Below are 7,545 nucleotides of genomic sequence, written 5' to 3' on the forward strand. Positions count from 1 at the left end.
ATATTTATGAAAACATTTGCATTCTCGTTATTTTTTTCTTCTGTGCTTTCTTCTGAACTTCAGACAACTTTCACAACTCGAAATAGCAGTCGTAACTCTGCCGTAATCTTCTCAAATGCGATTCCACGGGCCATCTTGTGGTTATTTCAGGAATCGCGTTGAGGAATGACATTTGAAAAAACTCCGTATTAAAGTAAAAGGGTTAACGGGCGAATTTGTGAGAACCCGTTGGTGATTGCGTTCACGTCAACTCTACAGACATCCTCGGATTAAAATAATTATGATAATAATAAATACGAGAATATTTGTATCATTAACAATTACGTTTCACATTTATAGTCATAATTATACGAGGTAGTGTTTATTGTTACACTAGGTCTATATGGCTCGTAGCTTGACTGTTCTCTCCCTTGTACGTCACTTTGGACAAAGGCCACGTCTGCTAAGAGACTGATTGTGAATGACATGAACACTGCAAATGTAAGTGAATAAATAAATAAACACTAAGCTCAATCTCTAAGAACTACGGCATGAATTTATTGTAATTTATACTACTACTGGTGGCCAGTCTTCACTCCTATGGTGGCCATTTCGAACGACAGGACGGACTACAATTTATAGTCGAACTTACCGGTCTTCACACCTATGGTGCCTATTTTTCGATTTAAAAAAAAAAAGTGACTACTTAAATGTGTTTTACGGACTTCGGACGTTCAACGTTATACAATATCTCCACCTTATTAATGAACACCTGTTACGAGGTGGATTCGGGAGATTGCTACAGCACACGTTTCTAAAATTGCGTCTCCTAATAAGGAGCTGGCAGGGCGTGTATACGCAAATCCACTTTCAGGAGAACGCGCATCAATCTAAGAAGCTAATCGGAAGGAACCCAGCTGAGAAGACTTCGGCTGCTTATGAACACATTTTCAAGCGTGCGGGAATGCAGCGGAAGCGTTTCTCTTACGTTGCTTTTGCTAAGTCGTGTAAGAAACATTTCTGAAGAATTACAGAAAAAGGTCGAGAATGAGGGCCTATGTCTGTATGATGTGCCGCTGAGTAGCTCTGACTTTCTTTAGATTCTACAGCTATTGGTCAGCTCAACACCTCTTTAAATGCCAGTTGATTCAAGGGTGTCGCTCCATACCCAGGTAGATATCTACACGAGGGTGTCATGGGCAGCTTTCAGTGATGAAAGCGCCTGAAGTCCATTTTGAGTCATTGCTATCTAGGTCCCTGTTTGGGTGGAGCATCGAACTATTCTGACCTCTCAGAAACATGAAATGACTTCAGCGCCATTCAAAAGGGAAGTGAAATGTCCGAATTAAGCTGTATTGAAAACACAGAGGACAAGTCTTTTTAAAATGAAGAGCAGTTTCAGTCATACCACATCATGGTGTGCTGTCCTGGCCATTATCACTGTAGCAGGTCTCTCACCCAGCACAGGGAGGGCTGGTCGCGGGCACAAGAGTCCTAGATGTGGTTCTATTTCTGTTTTGCAGAGGACTCTTGTGCCCACGTCTATATTCCTCTGTCTTGCTTCACATTTTAAACTATTTTCTTTCTTTCTTTTTTTCTCTGCCAGTCTTGAATTCACCATTAGTACGGCTAGTTTGTGTTGCCTGTGTTGATTGTGTTTTTCTCGGCTGGTATAACTGCTAGCAATAAGGCAGTTTTATAATATGGATCCCATATAATGACAAAATGCTAGCTGGATTTTGTTTCTTCTAAGTAAAGATTTTGTAAATGACAAATAACCAACCAGACCCTTTAAACATGCATGTTAGTGAATACTGGTGTGCTGCATATGTGCACATCATTCAAACTATCAACTACTAGATGGGTTATCAAGATCATAAAACCATACATTATGCATTTTCAGTCTCTCAAGATGTAATTGGTTCTCAGTCTTCGGTAAACCCACAGTTCTAGAACCCTCTGGGGGTTCTCAAGGCGTGGCAATTATTTGTGGCAAGGCATAACAGTGGGATGCGAAGCAGCTCAATACCCGCCCTTAGCTAGTCAAGCACCCCCAGCATCTAAAGCTTGCAAGATAAGAGGAGATGGCCATAGCACTCATTCCCATAACCGCCACCACAACCAACCAACCCAACCACCCACCCACTCCCTTCCAGCCTAGCACCCCTCCCTTGGTCTGCGCTTACATCAAGCGGCCAGAGAGGGCCGCTGTGAGCCGTTCAGACCTACCGTTGGTAGAGAAGTCCCCCACAGTCAAGATACACGGCGCACACACAAAAGATAAAAAAGCAGGAAAGATGGAAGGAAAGGAGAGCAGAAGAGAAGAGGAGATATTGAACTCACAGCAGACAACCAAAAGATCAGGGAGATCAGAAGAACAGAAGAACAGAAGCAGATACAGTCAGGTACACAGCGGGGCCAGGGTAGGAGATGACCCCACACGAATCCAGCGCATCACTACACGCCAATCACAGATACATTACTTCTCATTAGCATCTGCGGAGAGGCAGCGAAAGCTTAAAAGTTCACAGTGGCAAATGTGAGGGGGGTTGGTAGGAAAATATCAATTTTTTTTTTCAAATGAAAAAAGGTTACTATTTCAGTTGAGTGTGATGACTCATAAATATATGTGTGTGTGTGTGTGTGTGTGTATGTCAGAATTGCACTCATTTCCAATTGAGGCTCCACAGCAGAGAAAGGTGTTATTTCTCACTTGTTCCCCAAAGCACAATAAATAAATACCACTAGTACCACTAGGGTTGAAGTGTCATTACAAATAGCGGACGGAGTAGGTTTCACTATGTCCAAAGATAGTTTTTATTTAAAACTCTTGCTGTGCAATCACCCAAACGAACACGTACGCAAACGTATTCGTCAACTCCCAATAACAAATAACAGCGACAATTCAAAGACAATGACAAACAACGGAACAGTACAACACTCCCAGGCTGGCCAACACCAGCGGCTTAGGTAGTGTCTGCTGCAGGTCGAATCTCCTGAAGGAGGAGGAGCCAGAGATTTTATGGAGTCAGGTGAACCTGTGTGCCAGGTGCACCCAATTCAGGCTCATCACCTCCAATCAGCAACTGCACAGAGAGACCAGTGGCACAAACAGAGGGTTACAAACATACATGGAACGGCACAGGCCAGCAGGCCGTCACACCACCAAAAAGATTAAATGAAAGCACAGACGTTCCTAAGATGTCTCTGCTATGACATAATGTAAGATATTATTTAATAATCTTTGTGTAACAATAAACAATAATTTTAACAGTGTGTCAGATTTGATCCAAGTCTTTCAAATTTGTGATAAACACATTTGTATGTGTATGTGTATGTGTATATATATTGAGATTGGCCTTTCGCACTTTTTGCATGGTCCAATTCACAGAACATATAAAAAGCTATGAGTATGTGCTTTCAGTTTTTAAACACTTAACACAGGACTGATCTCGTATTGGCCCGAAATCTTGAAATCTTGAATGGCCAGGGTAGGTCTCTGCAGGTAACATGTGTGATACACACATCTGCATGAAAGTCCAGGGTACTGTTCGGCGACGCTCGCTAAGCGGTTTAGCGAGCTAAATTCCAGGCAAAAAAAAGACAACACCCCTTTATCGAGTTCGGCAACTTCTGATTAACAACCATGGTAATTAATCGCTTAGCACTAACCTGCTCCAGGGCAGGCTAAAATAAGAGTACCTGGATTAAGTTTGCCACACCCCCCGGCAAAAGGAGGGATCCCACAGTTCTTGTATGAGCGCTACCGATTCAGCCGACAAGGAATAATTAATTTGCAAGACCTTATCGAGTCATTCATTCAAACACCACAGACGAACATTGAATGTCTTGCGCTTTTTTGTGAGTGGATGCATAACGTCTTTGATCCCAGGAAATTTGAGCACATAACCCATCTCCCTTACGGAGATATCGGCGAAAGTTGTTTTACCTACCTAAAAAAAATGATTTTATCATGTCCCTTCTACAATGACGATGTTATTAACCATAACCATTAACGTCATCAACAAATGCAACTTACATCATTGCAAACGTCTAGTTTTGCAAACGTGTCTAGTTTTGTGCAGTAGTAAATAAAGTACTCTGTCTACTACACCATAGCATATCATTTTTGTAGAAAATGATTAAGGTGGATGCATGATAAGAAGAGAGAAATACACACCATATATTTGAATTGCTTCAATTTATTGAGTTTCTTATAAATACATTTAAATGTAGTCATTTAGCAGACGGTTTTATTCAAAGCGATTTACAAGGAGATGTAAAACAACAATTAGCCTAATAATGAGGAGGCGAGTGGGATCGAACCAGCTACTTGCTGCATGCAAACCATGAGCTCTAACTGTGACACCAAAGTCACATATCTGTCTAAGGAAAAGATGTCACGTATTACACAGCCTATAGACAGTTTTTTATATTGCTGTCGCAGCCGCGGTAGTGTTGAATTTTGACATGATTATGGTCTTGAATTCTTCATAACGCATTCATGGTCATATCCTGCCTTAGCGGAGAAAAATATGAGTCTTTTTCTTTGAGTTTAGACTATTGTGTCGGGAAAAATCATGGTTTTGGTGATCGACCTATCCTGCCTTTGGAAGCAGGACGTGCACGCGCAATTTTTAGCCTGGGACAATTTAACTTGAGAATTTTTTATCTTAGCGCACGTCGCCAGACAGGCTTGGCCTGTTCTCATTTAGCGAGCTATATTATCTCGTGTCGCGGGCTAAATTAATTATCTTAGCTTCAGTTGTACGCCGAACAGGGCCCTGGTGTGTGTGTCTGGAGCGAGTGGCCATACCTCGCCTTTCATGTTTTTCTTCTTCTTGCAGCAGCACTTCTTGACGATGAAGAAGATGATGAGGAAGAGGACGACGATGACAATGACTGCGATGTCCCAGATGGGCACTGTGATGAAAATGAAAATCTCACAACTAAGTTATGGGAGCCACACTGCTCTTACATCTTAGGAACTTCTGTGCGTCTGATTGTTTATGGGTTACTTTTTGGTGGTATTTATTTATTGTGCTTTGGGGAACAAGTGAGAAATTACACCCTTCTCTGCTGTGGAGCCTCAATTGAAAATGAGTGCAATTTTGACACACACGCACACACACACACACACACACACACACACACACACACACACACACACACACACACACACACACACACACACACACACACACAGTCTTTAGCCTCCTTACCTATCCTAGCTCCTACAGACACACACACAACCATAAGAGTGAAAATCTCACAACTAAGTTATGGGAGCCATACTGCTCTTAAATGATAATTAGGTCAGCTAAAAATTGGATTTCACGGTAGCCATTAGCAGCTTCAGGTCTTTACTTTTAAATCAACAATGGATTAATACAAGAATGATTTAATTTGAATGCCAGACTGTTGCTGGGAAACCAGTCATTGCCATTGCCCTCGGACATTTAAATTATAACCGCCCATACGTGTATTTGGATCTAAAGGTGTTAGGAGCTCACTGTTAGCTGTTTATATTAAAAATATATATATTACAAATACTATTAAAGACAAAATAAAAATGCATCTCACTCACGTGGATTTTTTGTCATCTCATTGAGAAACGTGTTCTTGATATCTCCGAACATGTCTTTGTTGACATCTGTGGAGTTCTTGGCTGGCGTGGAGCTTCCTTGGCCTGGCGCCACTGTAATGGCACTCGTCGGGGCCACTGTCATGGCCTCTGCCTTGTGGTTCTTTAGCAAGTTATACTTCACCTCCATGGTCAGATTCTCTACTGCAGTGTACGCAATTCAGCCGTGCGCGCCGATGCCGAGGAACTGACTGACTTACAGGGGAGCGGCTAAGACAGACCGGCTAATGCTTTTCTCCCATTAATTGTTTATGTCCCCAAGGAGGCAGCTGAGCAGGGCAAAGACGGAGGGCTGCCTCTCGTATTTGTCATAAATCAAAGTGGGGACGTGGTCATAGCAGATGGGTATGGTCAGCACAAAAATCACATGAAGCCACCAAAAAATGTGGTTTGGGGAAAAGGATTTGTTTTTGTTGTTGTGATGGGTTTATGAGTTCTTGATGCCATTGATGCAAAATTCATAAGAAGAATAAACATATGTATTTCAAGGAACCTTAACAAGGAAGTCTCCGATTTACTCCCATGACATTAAGAATGTGCGTTTGCTTCTGGCCTCAAGCTATGCTTCCAGGTTTTTCTGGACTAAACATTTAATGTTGGAGTTTGTGAATACAAATTTAAGTAGGGTGAAAAGAGAGGAATTCCAAAAGTAGAGATTAAATATTTCTTGAAAACATCACAAATTGTATTCATTGCTATCTATTTATTTTTAGGTAAAGGAGTGAATTCAATTAGCTATTTTCTTCTGGGACATCTATTCCCTCCTGAATGTAACTTTCTTCCATAGCGTTCCACTTGTATCTTGCTACTCTAGCTTTGTAGAAAGAGGGGAGAAATGACTCTTGGTTGCTGCCAATAGTGGACAAAAAGGTATTGCTGCATGAGTAAATCGGATAACTTAATGTTCCTACTGAATGGGTCGCCTTAATCATCAAAAAAAAATTGCCCCCCCTGAGAATTTTTTCAGGAGCCGCCACTGCTCCAGTCACATTAGCACCTAATGAAGGAGTTGAAGGAGATCCACCACTCTTTGTTTGATTGACTATAGCAACACCGCCACCTAGTGGAGCTATCATTATACTGCACTAGTGGACTAAATAGACCGGGGTTACTTAATAAGAAACCCAAAAGGTCACCTCGCCAAATTTCCATTCAGTCCAGGGTCAAGAACAGTGACGATCAAAATCTAAAAATATAACTCCAACGAAAACGTTCAAACTGGCCTTATTTGTAGGTGACACCTTTTTGTGCTTTAAACTTGGGCATAAAGGGTGTGAGGCCCGGGTCTGAGGAAAATGTGCATTAGTGAGTGCCCTCCTGTATTTGTTTTCCACCATGTTCATGGTTGAAAAGGCAGACTCACAACATTATGTTGAGGTATGCATGCTCTTGTTGTGTGGCTGATCCAACAATAACACTGCATGTTGGCCCTAACCTCAGTTCTGGGGTTAATTTTGTTCGAAGTGTGCATGCTTTGTTTCATACTGACGTATCACGTTACCACTTTTGACAAGGACAACCGTCTCGTTGCAGATTAAACACATCGGTTTTGTGCTCCCCACAGGCAGTACAAATCCATACTTGTCAGTCCACTCTTTCTTAATTTTCGATTTTTTTTTAACGTTTTACAGGGGAGCGGCTAAGACAGACCGGCTAATGCTTTTCTCCCATTCATTATTTATGTGAAAGTGAATGAAAGTGGGGGCGTGGGCATTCTTTGGAATATCATCACCAACATGACTGTATACACATTAGAATCTTGAACACACCTACTTACTGTACACTGAGAGTGTGACACCAGGACTTCCAGAGAACTTCCAACCGGAATCATTTGTTATAATCCTAAACTGATATTCTCCAGAGTCACTCTCTCTAAGACCTTCCATCCTCATGCTGCAGTTGTTCTCTTTGTTTCCGAGGAA

The sequence above is a fragment of the Sprattus sprattus genome (assembly GCF_963457725.1).
Source record: "Sprattus sprattus genome assembly, chromosome: 1".
Classification (NCBI taxonomy): Eukaryota; Metazoa; Chordata; class Actinopteri; order Clupeiformes; family Clupeidae; genus Sprattus; species Sprattus sprattus.